Genomic DNA, 26,664 nt, shown 5'->3' on the forward strand with positions numbered 1-26,664 from the left:
CTCAAGAGAAACCCCACATATCCGCTTGAAAGACTCAAGGGTACTTGACACCCTTTATGCGACTCAGAAAGTTCCCTCAAACAGCTGTCCCCATTGGACAGGAGAACACACTTTATGGACTCAACCCGAGAAGAGGCCGTATTCCCATTTAACACTTCAAGAGTAATCCCGAAGTTTCCCTTCCAACAAAAAATGGGACCTGATTTCCCTGAAGAAACACGTGCGAGTTCCAGAGGTCCCCGTCTCAACTGGAGAAGTACCCCCAGTTTCCCGCCGCAACTCGAGAAACACCACAAAATTATCCCCTCAATGCGAGATAAAGATATTGTGCGCTGCAGAATCTCAAGAGAAATCCCACATTAATGCTTGAAAGTTAAAAGGTTACTTGATACCCTTTATGCGACTCAGAAAATTCCCTCACACAGCCTGCCCCATTGACAATGAGAACACACGTTATGGACTAACTTGAAAAATGGCCCTATTGCCATTTAATGGCTCGAGCGTAATCCACAAGTTCCGCTTCCAAAACAAAATGGGAACTGACTTCCCTGAAGCAACCCGAGCGAGTTCCTGAGGTCCCGCTCGCAACTGGAGAAGTACCCCCATCTTCCGGCCACAACTCAAGAAACACCACAGATGATCACGGGAAGATGGTGGAGGAATAGGACTGGGAGGCCACTTTCTCCCCCAAAAAATCAACAAACGAACATTTGAACGCTGAGTAAACCCCACAAAAACTTCTGAATACTTGCAGCGGACATCAGACACTGAGAAAAGCAGCCCATAGTCGACAGAAGGAGGTAGGAAATAGATAAAAAGATAAAAAGAAACACAAAAGAGGGAGGGACGAAGCTCTGTCCCGGGAAGGGAGGCTTAAAAAAAAAAGAGAGAAGTTTCCAAGCACCTGGAAACACTGGCGAGTGGAATCTCAGAGGGCCGCACAACTGTCAGACAAAAGACATAAATAATTAAAACTCACAGACTAAGTGCCCAGAGGAAACTCTCAGTGGAGAAGCAGCGCAGATGACAGCACCCTTCACTAGCAGGCGGGAGCTGGGCAGGGAGGCCCCTACAGCTGCCCTTAGAGGGAGAACCGGTGGTGGCGCTTAGAGGGAGACCCGGCGGTTGCGCTTAGAGGAAGAACTGGCAGCTGAGCGTAGAGGGAGAACCGGGCTTGAACGCCCCAGGGCAAACTGAGGGTTCGAACTTAAGATACCAGAGCAGATGTTGCAGCTGAAGGGCGAGTTCAGTTCAGTCACTCAGTCGTGTCCGTCTCTCCATGACCCCATGAATCACAGCACGCCAGGCCTCCCTGTCCATCACCAACCCCTGGAGTTCACTCAAACTCATGTCCACAGAGTCAGTGATGTCATCCAGACATCTAATTCTCGGTCGCCCCTTCTCCTCCCGCCCCCAACCCTTCCCAGCATCAGAGTCTTTTCCAGTGAGTCAACTCGTCGCATGAGGTGGCCAAAGTATTGCAGTTTCAGCTTTAGCATCAGTCCTTCCAACGAACACCCAGGTTCGATCTCCCTTAGAATGGACTGGTTGGATCTCCTTGCGGTACAAGGGACTCTCAAGAGTCTTTTCCAACACCACAGTTCAAAAGCATCGATTCTTCAGTGATCAGCTTTCTTCACAGTCCAACTCTCACATCCATACATGACCACGGGAAAAACCATAGCCTTGACTAGACGGACATTTGTTGGCAAAATAATGTCTCTGCTTTTTAATATGTTATGAAGGTTGATCATAACTTTCCTTCCAAGGAGTAATCGTCTTTTAATTTCATGGCTGCAATCAGCATCTGCAGTGATTTTGGAGCCCCCAAAAATGAAGTCTGACACTGTTTCCACTGTTTCCCCATCTATTTCCCATGAAGTGATGGGACCAGATGCCATGATCTTTGTTTTCTGAATGTTGAGCTTCAAGCCAACTTTTTCACTCTCCCCTTTTACTTTCATCAAGAGGCTTTTGAGTTCCTCTTCACTTTCTGCCATAAGTGTAATGTCATCTGCATATCTGAGATTATCGATATTTCTCCCAGCAATCTTGATTCCAGCTTGTGCTTCTTCCAGCCCAGCATTCCTCATGGTGTACTCTGCATATAAGTTAAATAAGCAAGGTGACAATATACAGCCTTGACGCACTCCCTTTCCTATTTGGAACCAGTCTGTTGTTCCATGTAAAGGTCTGACTGTTGCTTCAGTACACTTGCCTTGAGAACCACATGAACAGTATCAAAAGGCAAAATGAAGGGCGAGAGGGCTAGAAAAAGCCTGAGAAAAGCCCCAAGCCAGCCCAGCCCACAGAACCAGGCACTGAGCGGAGCGAGCCGGCAGCGGGCGACCCATCCCCCAGCCCCCACCGACGCGGGCGGGGAGGGCAGCCCGCGCCCCCAGAGAGGCTTCCCGTGCCAAGCTGCAGGCAGGCTAACTTGTTGACCAGGACTTCTTGGGTTCGGGCCGGTCTATATCCGCCTGAGAAAGTGCGCCGGTTGTACTCCCAGAAAACCAAGCGGCAGGGACCGGGAAGGCGATAAGTCGCAGCGACCGCTCTCGCCAAACGCCTGGTCACCTGAGCTTCAAGGAACGGGGAAGGCACAAAACGCACGCCCAGCCATGTCTGCGCCTTTGTCGAGTCCCCGGGGACCTGAACCTGAGCCGCTCAGACCTGGGAAGTGCATGCAACCTAGTGCCAGCTGCGGAGAGCTCGCAGCAGAGCAAACTAAAGCCTAAGCAGCATAAAAAGGGAAAGCACACACGCCTCGAGCGGGAGCATTCCCAGTGTTACCGAGACACCGCGAGCACTCCCCACAGACGCCAGGGATATTTGTTAGCTGTTCCTGCCTCCCCATAGCAGAACTGAATAGGAGAGCCTTAGGAAAAAAAAAATACTGCCCACCACCGCATCCTGGTGTCAGGACGGGAATTAGACACTGAGAGACCAGAAAACAGAAGAGCTTTTTCAACAGAAGGACTGCGTTGGAAGTAACAGAGGGAGAAGCCTTGAGCCTCCTGAAAAAATAAGGCTGAAAACCAGAGGCAGAGGCTTAAGGCCAAATCCTGTGAACACCAGAGATCTCCTGTTCCAGAGAACATTAACTGATAGGTACTCATCAAATGCCTCCATACATACACTGAAACCAGGCACCACCCAAGGGTCAACAAGTTACAGTGAAAGACATGCTACGCAAGCTATCCAGCAACACAGGAAAATAGCACTGAGCTTCAATACACAGGCTGCCCAAAGCCACCCCAAACCCACTGACATCTCAAACTCATTACTGGACACTTCATTGCACTCCAGAGAGAAGAAATCCAGCTCCACCCACCAGAACATCGACTCAAGCTTCCCTAACCAGGGAAACTTGAAAAGTCACCCATCCAACCCCACACACAACGAGGTAACTACATAATAAAGAAAACTCCACAAACTGTCAGAAGACGGAAAGGCCACCCCGAACACAGCAATATAAGCAAGATGAAGAGGCAGAGAAATACCCAACAAGTAAAGGAACAAGATAAATGTCCACCAACACAAACAAAAGAGGAAGATATAGGGAACTTACCCGATAAATAATTTCGAATTTTAATTATGAAAATGATTCAAAATCTGGAAAGAAAAATGGAGTTACAGATAAATAAACTGGAGAAAAGGATTGAGAAGAAGGAAGAAATGTTCAATAAGGAATTAGAGGAAATAAAAAAGAGTCAATATACAATGAATAATACAATAGATGAGATCAGAAACACTCTCGAGTGCACAAACAGTAGAATAACGGAGGCAGAAGACAGGATAAGCGAGCTAGAAGATAGAATTGTAGAAATAAATGAAACAGAGAGGAAAAAGAAAAAAGAATTTTAAAAAAATGAGGACAATATTAGAGACATATGGGACAATATTAGAGACATATCGGACAATATTAAACGCCCCAACATTCGAATCATAGGAGTCCCAGAAGTAGAAGACATAAAGAAAGACCATGAGAGAATACTTGAGGAGATAATAGTTGAAAAATTCCCTAAAATGGGGAAGGAAACAATCACCCAAGTCCAAGAAACACAGAGAGTCCCTAACATGATAAACCGAAGGCGAAATACCCCAAGGCACATATTAATCAAATTAACAAAGATCAAACACAAAGAAAAAATATTAAAAGCAGCAAGGGAAAAACAACAAATAACAGGAACCAGTTCACGCCGGAGCCGGGGCAGCAGCGTCGCGGTCAGACGCGGCCGCTGCTCGGAACTCTGTGGAAAATCTTTCGCCAGGTTGACACGCCGCCTCCGCCGCAGCAGCAGCATCATGGGGAAGGGCGACCCCAACAAGCCGCGGGGCAAGATGTCTTCGTACGCCTTCTTCGTGCAGACCTGCCGCGAGGAGCACAAGAAGAAGCACCCCGACTCCTCAGTCAATTTCGCAGAGTTTTCCAAGAAGTGTTCCGAGAGATGGAAGACTATGTCGGCCAAGGAAAAGTCCAAGTTCAAAGACATGGCAAAAAGTGACAAAGCTCGCTACGACAGGGAGATGAAAAATTATGTCCCTCCTAAAGGTGACAAAAAGGGAAAGAAAAAAGATCCCAACGCTCCGAAAAGGCCTCCATCTGCCTTCTTCCTGTTTTGCTCAGAACATCGCCCAAAGATCAAAAGCGAACACCCTGGCTTATCCATTGGGGATACTGCAAAAAAATTAGGTGAAATGTGGTCTGAGCAGTCAGCCAAAGATAAACAGCCATACGAACAGAAAGCAGCTAAGCTAAAGGAGAAATACGAAAAGGATATTGCTGCATACCGTGCCAAGGGCAAGAGTGAAGCGGGAAAAAAGGGCCCTGGCAGGCTGACAGGCTCCAAGAAGAAGAATGAGGAGGAAGAAGAGGAGGAAGAAGATGAAGATGAGGAGGAGGAGGAAGAAGATGAGGAATAAATGGCTATCTTGTAATGATGTGTGTGGAGTGTGCGTGTGTGCTCAGGCAATTGTTTTGCTAAGAATGTGAATTCAAGTGCAGCTCAATATTAGCTTCAGTATAAAAACTGTACAGATTTTTGTATAGCTGATAAGATTCTTTGTAGAGAAAATACTTTTTTAAAAATGCAAGTTGTGGCTTTTTGAGGGGCTACTACATACAGTTAGATTATCAAGCTTCTGATGTTAAATGTTTCTAAATATTTAATGGTTTCTTTAATTTCTTGACTTGTGTATGGTAGCACAGCAAACTCATAGAAATTAGCATCAATAGCAAAATTTGGGTTTTCTAGAACGAGAATGTTGCATTATTTTTTAAATTTGTAATAAAATTATATATATTAAAAAAAAAAAAACAACAAATAACACACAAGGGGATCCCCATAAGGATAACAGCTGATCTTTCAGCAGAAACCCTACAGGCCAGGAGGGAATGGCAAGACATACTTAAAGTGATGAAAGAAAATAACCTACAACCAAGATTACTGTACCCAGCAAGGATCTCATTCAAATATGAAGGAGAAATCAAAAGCTTTACAGACAAGCAAAAGCTGAGAGAATTCAGCATCACCAAACCAGCTCTCCAACAAATACTAAAGGATCTTCTCTAGACTGAAAACACAGAAAGGGTATATAAACTCGAACCCAAAACAATAAAGAAAATGCCAACGCGATCATACTTATCAATAATCACCTTAAACGTAAATGGGATGAATGCCCCAACCAAAAGACAAAGGTTGGCTGAATGTATACAAAAACAAGACCCCCATATATGTCGTCTACAAGAGACCCACCTCAAATCGAGGGACACATACAGACTGAAAGTGAAGGGCTGGAAAAAGATATTCCACGCAAATAGAGACCAAAAGAAAGCAGGAGTAGCAATACTCATATCAGATAAAATAGATTTTAAAACAAAGGCTGTGAAAAGAGACAAAGAAGGAAACTACATAATGATCAAAGGATCAACCAAGAAGAAGATATAACAATTATAAATATTTATGCACCCAACATAGGAGCACCACAATATGTAAGACAATTACTAACAAGTATGAAAGGGGAAATTAACAATAACACAATAATAGTGGGAGACTTTAATACCCCACTTACATCTATGGATAGATCAACTAAACAGAAAATTAACAAGGAAACACAAACTTTAAATGATACAATAGACCAGTTAGACCTAATAGATCTCTATAGGACATTTCACCCCAAAACAATGAATTTCACCTTTTTCTCAAGCGCACACGGAACCTTTTCCAGGATAGATCACATCCTGGGCCATAAATCTAGCCTTGGTAAATTCAAAAAAATTGAAATCATTCAAAGCATCTTTTCTGACCACAATGCATTAAGATTAGATCTCAGTTACAGGAGAAAAACTATTGAAAATACCAACATATGGAGGCTGAACAACACGATGCTGAATAATGAACAAACCATAGAAGAAATCAAAGAGAAATCAGAATATGCATAGAAATGAATGAAAATGAAAACACAACAACCCAAAACCTCCGGGACACTGTAAAAGCAGTGCTAAGGGGGAAGTTCATAGCAATACAGACACATCTCAAGAAACAAGAAAAAAGTCAACTAAATAACCTAACTCTACGTCTAAAGAAACTAGAAAAGCAAGAAATGAAGAACCCCAGGGTGAGCAGAAGGAAAGAAATTGTAAAAATTAGGGCAGAGATAAATGCAAAAGAAACAAAAGAGACCATAGCAAAAATCAACAAAGCCAAAAGCTGGTTCTTTGAGAAGGTAAATAAAACTGACAAATCACTATCCAGACTCATCAAGAATCAAAGGGAGAAGAACCAAATCAATAAAATTAAAAATGAAAACGGAGAGATCACAACTGACAACACAGAAATACAAAGGATTATTAGAGGATACTATCAGCAATTATATGGCAATAAAATGAATAACTTGAAAGAAATGGACAAATTCCTAGAAAAGTACACCTTGCCAAAACTGAACCAGGAAGAAATAGAAAATTTGAACAGACCCATCACAAGCACAGAAATAGAGGAAGTAATTGGAAAGCTTCCAGCAAACAAAAGCCCAGGTCCAGACGGCTTCACAGCTGAATTCTACCTAAAATTTAGTGAAGAGCTAACACCTATTCTAAACTGTTCCAGAAAATTGCTGAGGAAAGAAAACTTCCAAACTCATTCTATGAGGCCACCATCACCCTAATCCCAAAACCTGGTAAAGATCCCACAAAAAAAGAAAACTACAGGCCAAAATCACTGATGAACATAGATGCAAAAATCCTTAACAAAATTCTAGCAATCAGAATCCAACAACACATTAAGAAGATCATACATCATGACCAAGTGGGCTTTATCCCAGGAATGCAAGGATTCTTCAATATCCGCAAATCACTCAACATAATACACCACATTAACAAACTGAAAAATAAAAATCATATGATTATCTCAATAGATGCAGAGAAAGCCTTTGACAAAATACACCATCTAATTATGATTAAAAACTCTCCAGAAAGTGGGAATAGAAGGGACATATCTCAACATAATAAAAGCTGTATACGACAAACCCAGTGCAAACATTATCCTCAATGGTGAAAAACTGAAAGCATTTCCCCTAAAGTCAGGAACAAGACAAGGGTGCCCACTCTCACCACTACTATTCAACATAGCTCTGGAATTTTTGGCCACAGCAATCAGAGCAGAAAAAGACATAAAAGGAATCCAAATTGGAAAAGAAGAAGTAAAACTTTCACTGTTCGCTGATGACATGATCCTCTACACAGAAAACCCTAAAGACTCTACCAGAAAACTACTAGAGCTAATCAATTAATACAGTAAAGTGGCAGGATATAAAATCAACACACAGAAATCCCTTGCATTCCTATACACCAATAATGAGAAAATAGAAAGTGAACTTAAGGAAACTATTCCATTCACTGTTGCAACAAAAATAATTAAATACTTAGGAATATATCTACCTAAGGAAACAAAAGATTTGTACATAGAAAACTATAAAACACTAGTGAAAGTAATCAAAGAGGACACTAATAGATGGAGAAATATACCGTGTTCGTGGATTGGAAGAATAAATACTGTGAAAATGAGTATACTACCCAAAATAATTAATACATTCAATGCAATCCCTATCAAGCTACCAATGATATTTTTCACAGAACTAGAACAAATAATCTCACAATATGTATGGAAATACAAAAAAAACCTCGAATAGCCAAAGCAATCTTGAAGAAGAAGAATGGAACTGGAGGAATTAACCTGCCAGACTTCAGGCTCTACTACAAAGCCACAGTCATCAAGACAGTATGGTACTGGCATAAAGACAGAAATATAGATCAATGGAACAAAATTGAAAGCCCAGAGGTAAACCCACGCACCTATGGACACCTTATCTTCGACAAAGGAGGCAATATAAAATGGACAAAAGACAGTCTCTTTAACAAGTGGTGCTGGGGAAACTGGTCAGCCACTTGTAAAAGAATGAAACTAGAACACTTCCTCACACCATACACCAAAATAAACTCAAAATGTATTAGAGAGCTAAATGTAAGACCAGATTCTATAAAACTCTTAGAGGAGAACGTAGGCAAAACACTCCTTGACATAAAACACAGCAGGATCCTCCAAGACCCACCTCCAAGAATATTGGAAATAAAAGCAAAAATAAGCAAATGGGACCTAATTAAAATCAAAAGCTTCTGCACAGCAAAGGAAAGTCTAAGCAAGGTGAAAAGACAGCCTTCAGAATGGGAGAAAATAATAACAAATGAAGCAACTGATAAAGGATTAATCTTCAAAATATACAAGAAGTTCCTGCAGCTCAATTCCAGAAAACTAAGTGACCCAATCAAAAAATGGGCCAATGAACTAAACAGACATTTCTCCAAAGAATACATAAAGATGGCTAACAAACACATGAAAAAATGCTAAACATCCCTCATAATCAGAGAAATACAAATCAAAACCGCAATGAGATACCATTTCACACCAGTCAGAATGGCTGCTATCCAAAAGTCTACATGCAATAAATGCTGGAGAGGGTGTGGAGAAAAGGGAACACTCTTACACTGTTGGTGGGAATGCAAACTAGTACAGCCACTATGGAGAACAGTGTGGAGATTCCTCAAAAAACTGGAAATAGAACTGACATATGATCCAGCAATCGCACTCCTGGGCATACACACCGAGGAAACAAGAATTCAAAGAGGCACATGTACTCCAATATTCATTGCAGCATTGTTTATAATAGCCATGACATGGAAGCAACCTAGATGTCCATCTTCAGATGAATGGATAAGAAAGAATTGGTATATATACACAATGGAGTATTTTTCAGGTATCAAAAAGAATGCATTTGAATCAGTTCTAATGAGGTGGATGAAACTGGAACCAATTATACAGAGTGAAATAAGCCAGAAAGAAAAACATCAATACAGTATATTAACGCATATATATGGAATTTAGAAAGATGGTAACCTGAACCCTGTATACGAGACTGCAAAAGAGACATAAGCATATAGAACAGTCTTTGAGACTCTGTGGGAGAGGGTGAAGGTGGGATGATTGGGGAGAACGGCATTGTAGCATGTATATTATCATAAGTGACCTGTCCAGGTTCAACTCCTGATACAGGATGCTTGGGGCTGGAACACGAGGATGACATGGAGGGGTGATATGGGTAAGAGGGAGGTGGGAGGGATGTTCAAGAAAGAGAACACATGTACACCCAGGGCGGATTTATGTCAATGTATGGCAAAACCAACCAATATATTAATTTAAGGTAATTTGCCTCCAATAAAATAAATTAAAATAAGAGAAACACAACAAAATTATCCCCTCAATGCGAGATAAGGAAATGTGGCACTGCAAAATCTCAAGAGAAATCCCACATTCCCGCTTGAAAGGCAAAAGGGTACTTGACACACGTTATGCGACTCAGAAAGTTCCCTCAAACTGCCGTCCCCATTGAAGAGGAGAACACATTTTATGGACTCACCTCGAGAAGAGGCCCTATTTCCATTAAACGGCTCGAGAGTAATACTCAAGTTCCCCTTCCAAAACAAAAGGGGACCTGACTTCTCTGAAGCAACCCGAGCGAGTTCCTGAGGTCCCCGTCGCAACTCGAGAAGTACCCCCAGCTTCACGCCGCAACTCGAGAAACACCACAGAATTATCCCCTCAATGCGAGATGAGGAAATTTTGCGCTGCAGAATCACAAGAGAAATTCCACATTCCCGCTTGAAAGTAAAAAGTGTACTTGACACCCTTTATGCGACTCAGAAATTTCCCTCACACAGCCGTCCCCATTGGAGAGGACAGCACACTTTATGGACTCAAGTTGAGAAGAGGTCCTGTTCATATTTAGTGGCTCGAGCGTAATCCCGACGTTCCCCTTCCAAAAAAAGGGGGACCTGATTTCTCTGAAGCAACGCGAGCGAGTTCTTGAGGTCCCCTTTGCAAATCGAGAAGTACACAGAGCTTCCCGCTGCAACTCGATAAACACCACAAAATAATCGCCTCAATGCGAGATGAGGAAATTTTGCGCTGCAGAATCTCAAGAGAAATCCCACATTCCCGCTTGAAAGGCAAAAGTGTACTTGCCACCATTTGTGCGACTCAGAGTGTTCCCTCACACAGCAGTCCACATTGGAGAGTAGAACACACTTTAGGGACTCAACTCGAGAAGAGGCCCTATTCACTTTTAACGGCTGGAGAGTAATCCTGATGTTCCCCTTCCAACACAAAAGGGGAACTGACTTCCCTGAAGTAACCCAAACTAGTTCCTGAGGTCCCCGGCACATCTCAAAAACTACTCCCAGCTTTTCACCAAAACTCGAGAAACAAAACCAAATTATCCCCTCAATGTGAACTGAGGAAATTTTGCGTGGCAGAATCTCAAGGGAAATCCCACATTCCCTCTTGAAAGTCAAAAGGGTACTTTACACCCTTTATGAGACTCAGAAAGGTCCCTCAAACTGCCATCCGCATTGGAGAGGAGAACACACTTTATGGACTCAAATCGGGAAGAGGCCAATTCCAATTTAACAGCTCGAGAGTAACCTGGAAGTTCCCTTCCAACACAAAAGGGGTTCTGACTTCCCGGAAGCAACCCGAACGATTTCCTGAGGTCCCCGTCCCAACTCGAGAAATACTCCCAGTTTCTAGCTGAAAGTCGAGAAACAACACAAAAATATGGCCTCATGTGAGATAAGGATATTTTGCGAGGCAGAATCTCAAGAGAAATCCCACATTCCCACTTGAAAGGCAAAAGGGTACTTGACACCCTTTATTCATCTCAGAAAATTCCCTAACATCCATCCACTTTGAAGACGAGAACTCTCTTTATGGACTCAACACGAGAAGAGGCCCTATTCCAATTTAACGACTCGAGAGTAATCCGAAAGTTCCCCTTCCAACACAAAAGGGGACCTTACTTCCCTGAAGCAACCTGACCGAGTTACTGAAGTCCCCGTCGCAACTCGAGAAGTACCCCAGTTTCCCGCCACAATTGGAGAAACAGCACAAAATTAACCCCTCATTGCGAGATGAGGAAATTTTGCGCTGCAGAATCTCAAGAGAAATCCCACATTCCCGCTTGAAAGGAGAAAGTGTACTTGACACCCGTTATGCGACTCAGAAATTTCCCTGACACAGTCGTCCCCATTGCAGAGGAGAACACAGTTTATGGACTCAACTCGAGAAGAGGCCCTATTCCCATTTAATGGCTCGAGAGTAATCCCGAAGTTCGCCTTCCAACACAAAAGGGGACCTAACTTCCTTGAAGCAACCCGAGAGAGTTCTTGAGGTCCCCGTCACAACTCGAGAAATATCCCCATCTTCCCGCTGCAACTCGAGAAATAACACAAAATTTTCCACTCAATGCGAGATGAAGAAATTTTCCCTGCAGAATCTCAAGAGAAATCCCACATTCCCGCTTGATAGACAAAATGGTACTTGAAACCCTTTCAGAGACTCTGAAAATTTCCTCACACAGCCGTCCCCGTTAGATAGGAAAACACACTTTATGGACTCAATTCCAGAAGAGGCCCTATTCCTATTCAACGGCTGGAGAGTAATCCCGAAATTTCCCTTCCAATACAAAAGGGGACGTGACTTCCTTAAGCAACCCGAGCGATTACCTGAGGTCCCCGTTGCAACTCGAGAACTACCCCCAGCTTCCCGCCACAACTCTAGAAGCACCACAAAATTATCCCCTCAATGCGAGATGAGGAAATTTTGCGCTTCAGAATCTCAAGATAAATCACACATTACAGCTTGAAAGGCAAAATTGTATTTGATACCTTTTATGCGACTAAGAAAGTTCCGTAACACAGCCATCCCCATTGGAGAGGAGAACACACTTTATGGACTCAAATTGAAAATAGGCCCTATTCTCATTTAACGGCTCGAGAGTAATCCCGAAGTTCCCCTTCCAAAACAAAAGGGACTTGACTTCCCTGAAGCAACCCGAGCGATTCCCAGATGTCCCTGTCACAACTCGAGATGTACACCCAACTTCCCGCCCCAACTCGATAAATACAACAAAATTATCCCTTCAATGCGAAAGGAGGAAGTTTTGCCCTTCACAATATCAAGAGAAATCCCACAATCCCTCTTGAAAGGCTAAATTATACTTGACACCCTTTATTCGACTCAGAAAGTTTGCTCAAACAGCCTTCCCCGATGCAGAGGACAAAACACTTTATGGACTCAACTTGAGAAGAGGACCTATTCCCATTTAACGTCTCGAGAGTAATCCCGAAGTTCCCCTTCCAACAAAAAAGAGGACCTGACTTCCTGAATCAACGCAAACCAGTTCCTGAGGTCCCCGTCGAAAGTTGAGAAGTATCCCCAGCTTCCCGCCGCAACTCGAGAAACACCACAGGATTGTCCCCTCAATGCGAGATTAGGAAATTTTGCGGTGCAGTCCCTCAAGAGAAATCCAACATTCCCGCTTGAAAGGCAAAAGGGTACTTGACACCCTTTAAAAGAATCTGAAAGTTCTCTCACACAGCCGTGCCCATTGGAGTGGAGAAAACAATTTATGGACTCAAGTGGAGAAGAGGCCCTATTCCCATTAAACGGTTCGAGAGTATTTCCGAAGTTCCCCTTCCAACACAAAAGGGGACCTGACTTCTCAGGGACTACACGAGCGAGTTCCTGACGTTCCCGTCGCAAATCGAGAAGGACCCAAAGCTTCTCGTCGCAGCTCGAGAAAAACCAAAAGATTTTGTACTCAAGGTGAAATGAGGAAAATTTCCCCTGCAGACTCTTAAGAAATTCCCCATTCCCGCTTGAAACGGGAACGGATACTTGACAACCTTTAGGCGACTCAAGACATTCCCTGACATAGCTGTCCCCACTTGAGAGGAGAACACAGTTTATGGACTCAACTTTAGATGAGGCCCATTTCCCATTCCAAGCCTCGAGAGTAATTCCGATGTTCCCCTACCAAAACGAAAGGAGACCTGACTTCCCAGGGACTACAAGAAGGAGTTTCTGAGGTCCCTGCCCCTTATCGAGAAGGACCCCAAACATCTCGCCACAAATCGCGAAAAACCACAAGATTCTGCATTCAAGATAAGAGGAGGAACATTTCCACTGCAGAGTCTCAAGAGAAACCACACATTCCCGCTTGAAACCCGAACGGGTACTTGAGAATCTTTATACCAGTCAAGGTATTCCCTGATATAGCTGTCCCCACTTGAGAGGAGAACACTGTTTATGGACTAAACTTTAGATGAGGCCCTATTCCCATTCCACTCCTCGAGAGTAATTCCGAAGTTTCCATACCAAAACGAAAGGAAACTTAACTTCCCAGGGACTACATGATTGAGTCCCTGAATTCCCCATTGCAACTCGAGAAGACCCCAAGCTTCCCAACGCAACTCGAGAAAAACCACAAGATTCTGCACTCTAGGTGAGATGAGGAAAATTTCCCCTGCAAAATCTCAAGACAAGTCCCACATTCCCGCTTGAAAAGCGAACGGGAACTTGACACCCTTTATGCGCCTCAAGACATTCCCGGACATAATTGTCCCCACTTGAAAGGAGAACACAATTTATGGACTGAACTTTAGATGAGGCCCTATTCCCATTCCACCACTCGAGAGTAATTCCGAAGTTCGCCTACCAAAACGAAAGGAGACCTGACTTCCCAGGGACTACATGAGCGAGTTCGTGATGTCCGTGTCGCAACTCGAGGAGGACCCGAAGCTTTCTGCCGCAACTCGAGTAAAACCACAACTTTCCGCATACAAGGTGACATGAGATAAATATCCCCTGCAGAGTTTCAAGCGAAATACCACATTCCCGCTTGAAACGCGAATGAGTACTTGACAACATTTATGCGACTCAAGACATTCCCTGACATAGCAGTCCCCACTTGAGAGGACAACACAATTAATGGACTCAACTTTAGATTAGGCCGTATTCCCTTTCCACTCCTCGAGAGTAATCCCGATGTTCCCCTACCAAAACGAAAGGAGAGCTGATTTCCCAGGAACTACACGTGCGAGTTCCTGAGGTCCCGGTCGCATCTCTAGAAGGACCCCAAACTTGCCACCGATCTTTGTGAAAAACTACAAGATTCTGCACTCAAGGTGAGATGATGAAAATTTCCCCTGCAGAGTCTCAAGAAATCCCACATTGCCACTTCAAACGCGAACGGATACTTGACACCCTTTAGGTGAATCAAGACATTCCCTGACATAGTTCTCCATACTTGAGAGGAGAACACAATTAATGGACTCAACTTTAGATGACACTCAATTCCCATTCGAAGCCTCAAGAGAAATTCTGATGTTCCCCTACCAAAACGAAAGGAGACCTGACGTCCCAGGTACTACACAAGCGAGTTCCTGAAGTCCCTGTCGCACTTCGAGAAGGAGCCCAAGCTTCCGCCTCAACTCGAGAAAAACCACAAGATTCTGCACTCTAGGTGAGATGAGGAAAATTTCCCATGCACAGTCTCAGGATTAATCCAACATTCCCGCTTGAAACCCGAACGGGTATCTGACACCCTTTATGCTACTCAAGACATTCCCTGACATAGCAGTCCCCACTTGAGAGGAGAACACAGTTTATGGAATCAATTAATGTTGAGGCCCTATTCCCATTCCATGCCTCGAGAGTAATCCCGATGTTCCCCTACCAAAACGAAAGCAGACCTGAATTCCCAAGGGACTACAACAGCGAGTTCCTGAGGTCCCTGTTGCAACTAGAAAAGAACCCCAAGCTTCCCGCTGCATCTCGAGAAAATCAAAAAGATACTGCACCCAAGGAAAGAGGAGGAAATTTTCCCCCGCATATTCTCAAGAGAAATCACACATTTCCGCTTGAAACCAGAACGGGAACTTGACAATCTTTATACGACTCAAGACATTCCCTGACATAGCTGCCCCCAAGTGAGAGGAGAACACAGTTTATGGCCTCAACTTTAGATGAGGACCTATTCCCTTTCCACCCCTCGAGAATAATCCCGATATTACGATAACCAAAACGAAAGAAGACCTGACCTCCCAGAGACTACACGAGCGAGTTCCTGAAGTCCCTGTCGCAACTCGAGGAGGACCCCAAGCTTCCCGCCGCAACTCGAGAAAAAACACAAGATTCTGCACTCAAGGTGACATGAGGAAAATTTCCCCTGCAGAGTCTCAATAAATCTCACATTCCCGCTTGAAAGGCGAACAGGTACTTGACACCCTTTAGGTGACTCAAGATATTCCCTGACATGGCTATCCCCACTTGAGAGGAGAACACATTTTCTGGACTCACTTTAGATGAGGCCCTATTCCCTTTCCACACCTCGAGAGTAATTGCGAAGTTCCCCTACCAAAACGAAAGGAGACCTGACCTCCCAGGGAATACATGAGCGAGTTCCTGAGGTACCCCTCGAAACTCAAGAAGGACCCCAAGCTTCCCGCTGCAACTTGAGAAAGCCGCAAGATTCTGCACTCAAGGTGAGATGAGGAAAATTTCCCCTGCAGAGTGTCAAAGAAAACCCACATTCCCGCTTGAATCGAGAACGGGTTCTTTTTACCTTTTATGCGAGTCAAGACTTTCCCTGACAGAGCTGTCCCCACTTGAGAGGAGAACACATTTCATGGACTCAGCTTTAGATGAGGCCCAATTCCCATTCCAAGTCTCGAGAGAAATGCCGATGTTCCCCTTCCAAAACTAAAGGAGACCTGATGTCCCAGGGACTACCGAGTGAGTTCCTCATTTCTTTGTCGCAATTCGAGAAGACCCCAAGCTTCCCGACGCAACTCGAGAAAACCCACAAATTCTGCACTCTAGGTGAGATGAGGAAAATTTCCCCTGCAGAGTCTCAAGAGAAAACCCACATTCCGCTTGAAACCCGAATGGGTACTTGACACCCTTTATGCTACTCAAGACATTCCCTGACATAGCTTCCCCTATTGAGAGGAGAACACAAATTATGGACTCAACTATAGATGAGAATCTATTCCCATTGCAAGCCTCAACAGTAATTCTGAAGTTCCCCTAAAAAACGAAAGGAGACCTGACTTCTCAGGGACTATACGAGTGAGTTTCTGAGGTCCCTGTCGCATCTCGAGAAGGACCCAAACTTCCCGCCGCAACTCGAGAAAAACCACAAGATTTTGCATTCAAGGTAAGAGGAGGAAAATTTCCCCTGCAAAATCTCAAGACAAATCCCACATTCTCGCTTGAAATGAGAACAGGAACTTGACATCCTTTATGCGACTCAAGACATTCCCTGAAATAACTGTCCCCACTTGAGAGGAGAACACAATTAATGGACTAAAATTTAGATGAGGCCCGATTCCCATTCCACGCCTCGAGAGTAATTCCGAAGTTCCCCTACCAAAACTAAAGGAGACCTGAGTTCCCAGAGACTACACGATCGAGTTCCTGAGGTCGCCATCGCAGCTCGAGAAGACCCCCAACCTTGCCGCCACAACTCTTGAAAAAGCACAATATTCTGCCCTCTCGGTGAGATAAGGAAAATTTTCCCTGCAAAATCTCAAAACATATCCCACATTCTCGCTTGAAACGAGAACAGAAACTTGACACCCTTTATGCTCCTAAAGATATTCCCTGACAAAGCTGTCCCCTCTTGAGAGGAGAACACAATTTATGGACTCAACTATACATGAGGCCCAATTCCCATTCCAAGCCTCAAGAGTAATTCCGAAGTTCCCCTAAAAAACCAAAGGAGAACTGACTTCCCAGGGACTACATGAGGGAGTTTCTGAAGTCCATGTTGCATCTCGAGAATGACCCCAAACTTCCCACCGACACTTGAGAAAAACCACAAGATTCTGCATTCAAGATAAGAGGAATAAAATTCCCCTGAAGAGTCTCAAGAGAAATCACACATTCCCACTAGAAACCCGGGCTGGTACTTGACAATCTTTATCACACTCAAGACATTCCCTGACATAGCTGTCCCCACTTGAGAGGAGAACACTGTTTATGGACTCAACTTTAGATGAGGCCCTATTCCCATTCCACCACTCGAGAGTAATTCCGAAGTTCCCCTACCAAAACGAAAGGAGACCTGACTTCCCAGGGACTACATGAGCGAGTTCGTGAGGTCCCTGTCGCAACTCGAGAAGGACTCGAAGCTTCCTGCCGCAACTCGAGAAAAACCACTAGTTTCTGCACTCAAGGTGAGATGAGATAAATATCCCCTGCAGAGTCTCAAGAGAAATCCCACAATCCCGCTTGAAACGCGAATGACTATTTGACACCATTTATGCAACTCAAGACATTCCCAGTTACTCCAGGTGTTTCTTGACTTCCTACTTTTGCATTCCAGTCCCCTATAATGAAAAGGACATCTTTTTTGACTGTTAGTTCTAAAAGGTCTTATAGGTCTTCATAGAACCGATTAACTTCAGCTTCTTCAGCATTACTGGTTGGGGCATGGGCCTGAATTACTGTAATATTGAATGGTTTGCCTTGGAAACGAACAGAAATCATTCTGTCATTTTTAAGATTGCATCCAAGTACTGCATTTCGGACTCTTTTGTTGACCGTGATGGCTACTCCATTTCTTCTAAGGGTTTCCTGCCCAGAGTAGTAGATATAATGGTCATCCGAGTTAAATTCACCCATTCCAGTCCATTTTAATTCACTGATTCCTAGAATGTCTATGTTCACTCTTGCCATCTCCCGTTTGACCACTTCCAATTTGCCTTGATTCATGGACCTAACATTTCAGGTTCCTATTCAATATTGTTCTTTACAGCACCGGACCTTGCTTCTATCACTGGTCACATCCACAGCTGGGTATTGGTTTTGCTTTTGCTCCTGCTCCATTCCTTTATTCCTTCTATAGTTATTTCTCCACTGAGCTCCAGTAGCATACTGGGCACCTACCGACCTGGGGAATTCCTCATTCAGTATCCTATCATTTTGCCCTTTGTTACTGTTCATGGGTTTCTCAAGTATACAGAAGTGGTTGGCCATTCCCTTCTCCAGTGGACCCCATTCGGCTGTGGTCCATGTGATCAGATAGACTAGTTTCCTGTGATAATGATTTCAGTGTGGCTGCCCTCTGACGCCCACTAACAATCAAATCCCTTATGATTATACAGTGGAAGTGAGAAATAGATTTAAGGGACTAGATCTAATAGATAGAGTGCCTGATGAACTCTGGTCGGAGGTTCGTGACATTGTACAGGAGACAGGGACCAAGACCATCCCCATGGATAAGAAATGCAGAAGAGCGAAATGGCTGTCTAAGGAGGCCTTACAAATAGCTGTGAAAAGAAGAGAGCCGAAAAGCAAAGGAGAAAAGGAAAGATATAAGAATCTGAATGCAGAGTTCCAAAGAATAGCAAGGAGAGATAAGAGAGTCTTCCTCAGTGATCAATGCAAAGAAATAGAGGAAAACAACAGAATAGGAAAAGCAAGAGACCTCTTCAAGAAAATTAGAGATTCCAAGGGAACATTTCATGCAAAGATGGGCTCGATAAAGGACAGAAATGGTATGGACCTAACAGAAGCAGAGGATATTAAGAAGAGGTGGCAGGAATACACAGAAGAACTGTACAAAAAAGATCTTCACGACCAAGATAGTCACGATAATGTGATCACTGACCTAGAGCCAGACATCTTGGAATGTGAAGTCAAGTGGGCCTTAGAAAGCATCACTACTAACAAAGCTAGTGGAGGTGATGGAATTCCAGTTGAGCTATTTCAAGTCTTGAAAGATGATGCTGTGAAAGTGCTACACTCAATATGTCAGCAAATTTGGAAAACTCAGCGCTGGCCACAGGACTGGAAAAGGTCAGTCTTCATTCCAATCACAAAGAAAGGTAATGCCAAAGAATGCTCAAAATACCGCACAATTGCACTCATCTCACACGCTAGTAAAGTCATGCTCAAAATTCTCCAAGCCAGGCTTCAGCAGTATGTAAACCGTGAACTCCCAGATGTTCAAGCAGGTTTTAGAAAAGGCAGAAGCACCAGAGATCAAATTGCCAACATCCTCTGGATCATGGAGAAAGCAAGAGAGTTTCAGAAAAACATCTATTTCTGCTTCATTGACTATGCCAAAGCCTTTGACTGTGTCGATCACAATAAACTGTGGAACATTCTGAAAGAGATGGGAATCCCAGACCACCTGACCTGCCTCTTGAGAAACCTGTATGCAGGTCAGGAAGCAACAGTCAGAACTGGACATGGAACAACAGACTGGTTCCAAATAGGAAAAGGTGTATGTCAAGCTTGTATATTGTCACCTTGCTTATTTAACTTCTATGCAGAGTACATCATGAGGAACTCTGGGCTGGAAGAAGCACAAGCTGGAATTAAGATTGCTGGGAGAAATATCAATAACCTCAGATATGCAGAGGACACTACGCTTATGGCAGAAACTGAAGAGGAACTCAAAAGCCTCTTGATGAAAGTGAAAGAGGAGAGTGAAAAGTTGGCTTGAAGCTCAACATTCAGAGAACGAATATCATGGCATCTGGTCCCATCACTTCATGGGAAATAGATGGAAAAACAGTGGAAACAGTGTCAGACTTTATTTTTTTGGGCTCCAAAATCACTGCAGATCGTGATTGCAGCCATGAAATTAAAAGACGCTTGCTCCTTGGAAGGAAAGTTATGACCAACCTTGATAGTATATTAAAAAGCAGAGACATTACTTTGCCAACCAAGGTCCGTCTAGTCAAGGCTATGGTTTTTCCCGTGGTCATGTATGGATGTGAGAGTTGGACTGTGAAGAAAGCTGATCACCGAAGAATCGATGCTTTTGAACTGTGGTGTTGGAGAAAACTCTTGAGAGTCCCTTATACTGCAAGGAGATCCAACCAGTCCATTCTAAGGGAGATCAATCTTGGGTGTTCATTGGAGGGACTGATGCTAAAGCTGAAACTGCAATACTTTGGCCACCTCATGCGACGAGTTGACTCACTGGAAAAGACTCTGATGCTGGGAAAAGTTGGGGGCGGGTGGAGAAGGGGACGACGGAGAATGAGATGGCTGGATGGCATCACCGACTCTGTGGACATGAGTTTGAGTGTACTCCGGGAGTTGGTGATGGACATGGAGGCCTGGCGTGCTGTGATTCATGGGGTCGCGGAGAGTCGGACAGGACTGAGCTACTGAAGGGAACTGAACTGAAGACATTCCCTGACATAGTAGTCCCCACTTGAGAACAAAATTAATGGACTCGTGTTTAGATGAGGCCATTTCCCTTTCCACTGCTCGAGAGTAATCCCGTTGTTCCCCTACCAAAACGAAAGGAGAGCTGATTTCCCAGCGACTACACTTGCGAGTTCCCGAGGTCCCTGTCGCATCTCGAGAAGGACCAGAAACTTGTCACCGATCTTTGTGAAAAACGACAAGATTCTGCACTCAATGTGAGATGATGAAAATTTCCCTTGCAGAGTCTCAAGAACCCACATTGCCGCTTCAAACGCGAACGGGTACTTGACACCCTTTAGGCGAATCAAGACATTCCCTGACATAGCTGTCCCCATTTGAGAGGACAACACAATTAATGGACTCAACTTTAGATGAGGCCCAATCCCTATTCCAAGCCTCGAGAGAAATCCCGATGTTCCTCTACCAAAACAAAAGGAGACCTGATGTCCCAGGGACTACACGAGCGAGTTCCTGAAGTCCCTGTCACAATTCGTAAAGGAGCCCAAGCTTCCGCCGCAACTCGAGAAAAACCACAAGATTCTGCACTCTAGGTGAGATGAGGAAAATTTCCCACGCAGAGTCTCAAGAGTAATCCCACATTCCCGCTTGAAACCCGGTCTGGTACTTGACACCCGTTATCCTACTGAAGACATTTCCTGACATAGCTGCCCCTCTTGAGAGAAGAATACAATTTATGGATTCAAATATAGTTGAGACCCTCTGAAGAGTAATTTCGAAGTTTCCCTAAAAAGCGAAAGGAGACCTGACTTCCCAGGGACTACACGAGGGAGTTTCCGAGGTCCCTGTCCCATCTCGAGAAGGACCCCATACTTCCCGCCGCAACTTGAGAAAAACCACAAGATTCTGCATTCAAGATAAGAGGAGGAAAATTTCCCCTGCAGAGTCTCAAGAGAAATCACACCTTCCCGCTTGAAACCCGAACGGGTACTTGAGAATCATTACACCACTCAAGACATTTCCTAACATAGCTGTCCCTACTTGAGAGGAAAACACTGCGTTTGGACTCAACTTAGAAGAGGCCCTATTCCCATTCCACGCCTCGAGAGTAATTCCGAAGTTCCCCTACCAAAACGAAAGCAGACCTGACTTCCCAAGGAACTACAAGAGCGAGTTCCTTAGGTCCCTGTAGCAACTTGTAAAGGACCCCAAGTTTCCGCCGCATCTCGAGAAAAACAACAAGATACTGCACTCAAGGTAAGAGGAAGAACATTTACCTGCAGATTCTCAAGAGAAATCACACATTTCCGTTTGAAACCAAAACGGGTACTTGTCAATCTTTATACGACTCAAGACATTCCCTGACATAGCTGTCCCCACGTGAGAGGAGAACACAGTTTATGGCCTCAACTTTAGATGAGGACCTATTCCCCTTCCACGCCTCGAGAATAATACTGATGTTACAATAACCAAAACGAAAGGAGACCTGACGTCCCTGAGACTACACGAGCGAGTTCCTTAAGTCCCTGTTGCAACTCGAGAAGGACCCCAAGCTTCCTGCCGCAACTCGAGAAAAACCACAACATTCTGCACTCTAGTTGAGATTAGGTAAATTTCCCCTGCAAAATTTCAAGACAAATCCCACATTTTCGCTTGAAACGAGAACAGGAACTTGACACCCTTTATGTTACTCAAGACATTCCCTGTCATAACTGTCCCCACTTGAGAGGAGAACACAATTTATGGACTCAAATTTAGATGAGGCCCTATTCCCATTCCACCCCTCAAGTTTAATTCCGAAGTTCCCCTACCAAAACGAAAGGAGAACTGACTTCCCAGGGACTACATGAGCGAGATCGTGTGGTCCCTGTCACAACTCGAGAAGGATCCGACTTCCTGCCGCAACTCGAGAAAAACCACTAGTTTCTGCACTCAAGGTGAGATGAGATAAATATTCCCTGCAGAGTCTCAAGAGAAATCCCACATTCCCGCTTGAAATGCGAATGAGTACTTGATACCATTTATGCGACTCAAGACATTCCCTGACATAGTAGTCCCCACTTGAGAGGAGAACACAATTAATGGACTCATCTTTAGATGAGGCCCTATTCCCTTTCCACGCCTCGAGAATAATCCCGATGTTATGATAACCAAAACGAAAGGAGATTTAACGTCCCAGAGAGTACACAAGCGAGTTCCTGCAGTCCCTGTCGCCACTCGAGAAGGACCCCAAGCTTCCCGCCGCAACTCGAGAAAAAACACAAGATTCTGCACTCAAGGTGGCATGAGGAAAATTTCCCCTGCAGACTCTCAATAAATCTCACATTCCCGCTTGAAAGGCGAATGGGTACTTGACACCCTTTATGTGACTCAAGATATTCCCTGACATAGCTGTCCCCACTTGAGAGGAGAACACATTTTATGGACTCACTTTAGATGAGGCCCTATTCCCTTTCCACACCTCGAGAATAATTGCGAAGTTCCCCTACCAAAACGAAAGGAGACCTGACTTCCCAGGGACTACATGAGCGAGTTCCTGAGGTACCTCTCGAAACTCAAGAAGGACCCCAAGCTTCCCGCTGAAACTTGAGAAAGCCGCAAGATTCTGCACTCAAGATGAGATGAGGAAAATTTCCCCTGCAGAGTGTCAAAGAAAACCCACATTCCCGCTTGAATCAAGAACGGATACTTGTTACCATTTATGCGAGTCAAGACTTTCCCTGACAGAATTGTCCCCACTTGAGAGGAGAACACAATTTATGGACTGAACTTTAGATGAGGACCTATTCCCATTCCAGCCCTCGAGAGTAATTCCGAAGTTCCCCTACCAAAACATAAGGAGACCTGACTTCCCAGGGACTACATGATCGAGCTCGTGATGTCCCTGTCGCAACTCGAGAAAAACCACAAGTTTCTGCACTCAAGGTGAGATGAGGTAAATATCCCCTGCAGAGTCTCAAGAGAAATCCCACATTCCCGCTTGAAACGTGAATGAGTACTTGACACCATTTTTGCGACTCAAGACATTCCCTGACATAGCAGTCCCCACTTGAGAGGACAACACAATGTATGGACTCAATTTTTGATGAGGCCCTATTCCAATTCCACGCCTCGAGAGTAATCTCGATGTTCCCCTACCAAAACTAAAGGAGACCTGATTTCCCAAGGGACTACAAGAGCGAGTTCCTGAGGTCCCTGTCGCAACTCGTAAAGGACCCCAAGCTTCCTGCCGCATCTCGAGAAAAACAACAAGATACTGCACTCAAGGTAAGAGGAGGAAAGTTGCCCCTGCAGATTCTCAAGAGTAATCACGCATTTCTGCTTGAAACCAGAATGGGTACTGGACAATCTTTATACGACTCAAGACATTCCCTGACATAGCTGTCCCCACTTGAGAGGAGAACACAGTTTATGGCCTTAACTTTAGATGAGGCCCTATTCCCTTTCCACGCCTCGAGAAAAATCCCGATGTTACAATAACCAAAACGAAAGGAGACCTGATGTCCCAGAGACTACACAAGCAAGTTCCTGAGGTTCCTGTCGCAACAGGAGAAGGACGCCAAGCTTCCCGAAGCAACTCGAGAAAAACCACAAGATTCTGCACTCAAGGTGAGATGAGGAAAATTTCCCCTGCAGAGTCTCAATAAATCTCACATTCCCGCTTGAAAGGCGAACGGGTACTTGACACCCTTTATGTGACTCAAGATATTCCCTGACATAGCTGTCCCCACGTGAGAGGGGAACACATTTTATGGACTCACTATAGGTGAGGCCCTATTCCCTTTCCACACCTCGAGAGTAATTGCGAAGATCCCCTACCAAAACGAAAGAAGACCTGACTTCCCAGGGACTACACGAGCGAGTTCCTGAGGTACCTCTCGAAACTCAAGAAGGACCCCAAGCTTCCCACCGCAACTTGAAAAAGCAGCAAGATTCTGCACTCAAGATAAGATGAGGAAAATTTCCCCTGCAGAGTGTCAAAGAAAACCCACATTCCCACTTGAACTGCGAACAGGTACTTGTTACCGTTTACGCGAGTCAAGACTTTCCCTGACAGAGCTGTCCCCACTTGAGAGGAGAACACAATTTATGGACTCAACTTCAGATGAGGCCCTATTCCCTTTCCACTCCTTGAGAGTAATCTTGATGTTCCCATACCAAAACGAAAGGAGACCTGATTTCCCAGGGACTACACGTGCGGGTTCCTGAGGTCCCCATCGCATCTCGAGTAGGACACCAAAATTGCCGCCATAACTCGAGAAAAACCACAAGATTTTCCACTCAAGGTGAGATGAGGAAAATCTCCCCTGCAGAGTCTCAAGAAATCCCACATTGCCTCTTCAAACGCGAACGGGTACCTGACACCCTTTAGGCGACTCAAGACATTCCCTGACATATCTGTCCCCAGTTGAGTGGAGAACACAATTAATGGATTCAACTTTAAATGAGGCCCAATTCCCATTCCAAGCCTCGAGAGAAATTCCGATGTTCCCCTTCCAAAACGAAAGGAGACCTCACTTCCCAAGGGCTACCGAGCGAGTTCCTCAGTTCCCTGTCGCAACTCGAGAAGGACCCGAAGATTCCTGCCGCAACTCGAGAAAAACCACAAGATTCTGCACTCAAGGTGAGATGAGATAAATATCCCCTGCAGAGTATCAAGAGAATCCCACATTCCCACTTGAAACACGAATGACTACTTGACACCATTTATGCGACTCAAGACATTCCCTGACACACCTGTCCCCACTTGAGAGCAGAACAAAATTTATAGACACAATTTTTGATGAGGCCCTATTCCCATTCCACACCTTGAGATTAATCCCGATGAATCCGCACCAAAATGAAAGGAGAACAGACTTACAAGGGACTACACCAGCGATTTCCTGAGGTCCCTTTCGCAACTCGAGAAGGATCCCAAGCTTCCCACCGCAACTCGAGAAAAACCACAAGATTCTGCACTCAAGGTTAGTTGAGGAAAATTTCCCCTGCAGAGTCTCAAGAGAAATCCCACATTCCCGCTTCAAACGCGAACGGGTATTGACACCCTTTATGTGACTCAAGACATTCCCTGACACAACTTTCCCCACTTGAGCTTAAATCACAATTTATGGACTCAAATTTAGATGAGGCCCTATTACCATTCCACACCTTGAGAGTAATCCCGATGCTCCCCTACAAAAACAAAATGAGACATGTATTCCCATGGACTACAGGAGCGAGTTCCTGTAATCCCTGTCGCAACTCGAGAAGGACCCCAAGCTCCCCGCCACAACACGAGAAAAACCACAATATTCTGCACTCAAGATGAGATATGGAAAATTTCCCCTGCAGAGTCTCAAGAGAAATCCCACATCTCCGCTTGAAACCCGAACGGTTACTTGACACCCTTTATGCGACTCAAGACATTCCCTGACATAGCTGTCCCCACTTGAGAGGAGAACACAATTTATGGACTCAAATTTAGATGAGGCCCTATACACATTCCACGACTCGATAGTAATCCCGATGTTCCCCTTCGAAAACGAAAGGAGACCTGACTTCCCAGGGACTACACGAGCCAGTTCCTGAGGTCCTTGTCGCAACTCGAGAAGGACCCCAAGCTTCGAGCCGCAACTCGAGAAAAACCACAAGTTCCTTCACTCAAATTGAAAGGAGGAAAATTTCCCTTACAGAGTTTCAAGAGAAATCCCAAATTCCTGCTTGAAAGTCGAACGCCTACTTGACACCCTTTATGCTAAACAAGATATTCCCTGATATAGCTGTCCCCACTTGAGAGGAGAACAAAATTTATGGACTCAAATTTAGATGAGGCATTATTCCCAATCCATGCCTCAAGAGTAATCCCGATGTTCCCCTACCAAAATGAAAGTATACCTGAATTCCCAGGGACTACACGAGCCAGTTCCTGAGGTCCCTGACGCAACTCGACAAAGACATCAAGCTTCCCGCCACAACTCGATAAAAACCAGAAGATTCTTCACTCAATGTGAGATGTGAAAAATTTCCCCTGGAGAGTCTCAAGAGAAATCCCACATTCCCAGTTGAAACACGAACGCATACTTGACACCCTTTATGCGACACA

The 26,664-nt window shown here is 44.5% G+C and overlaps 1 pseudogene; it reads left to right on the top strand.

Annotated features, from left to right (window-relative positions):
* Positions 1 to 4,194: 4,194 nt before the first annotated feature.
* LOC129552021 (high mobility group protein B2 pseudogene) lies at positions 4,195 to 5,214 on the top strand (annotated as a pseudogene).
* The last annotated feature ends 21,450 nt before the right edge of the window (positions 5,215 to 26,664 follow it).

Source organism: Moschus berezovskii, chromosome 3 (genome assembly GCF_049115385.1).
Source record: "Moschus berezovskii isolate FMDL1 chromosome 3, NW_MosBer_1.0, whole genome shotgun sequence".
In the NCBI taxonomy this organism is placed as follows: domain Eukaryota; kingdom Metazoa; phylum Chordata; class Mammalia; order Artiodactyla; family Moschidae; genus Moschus; species Moschus berezovskii.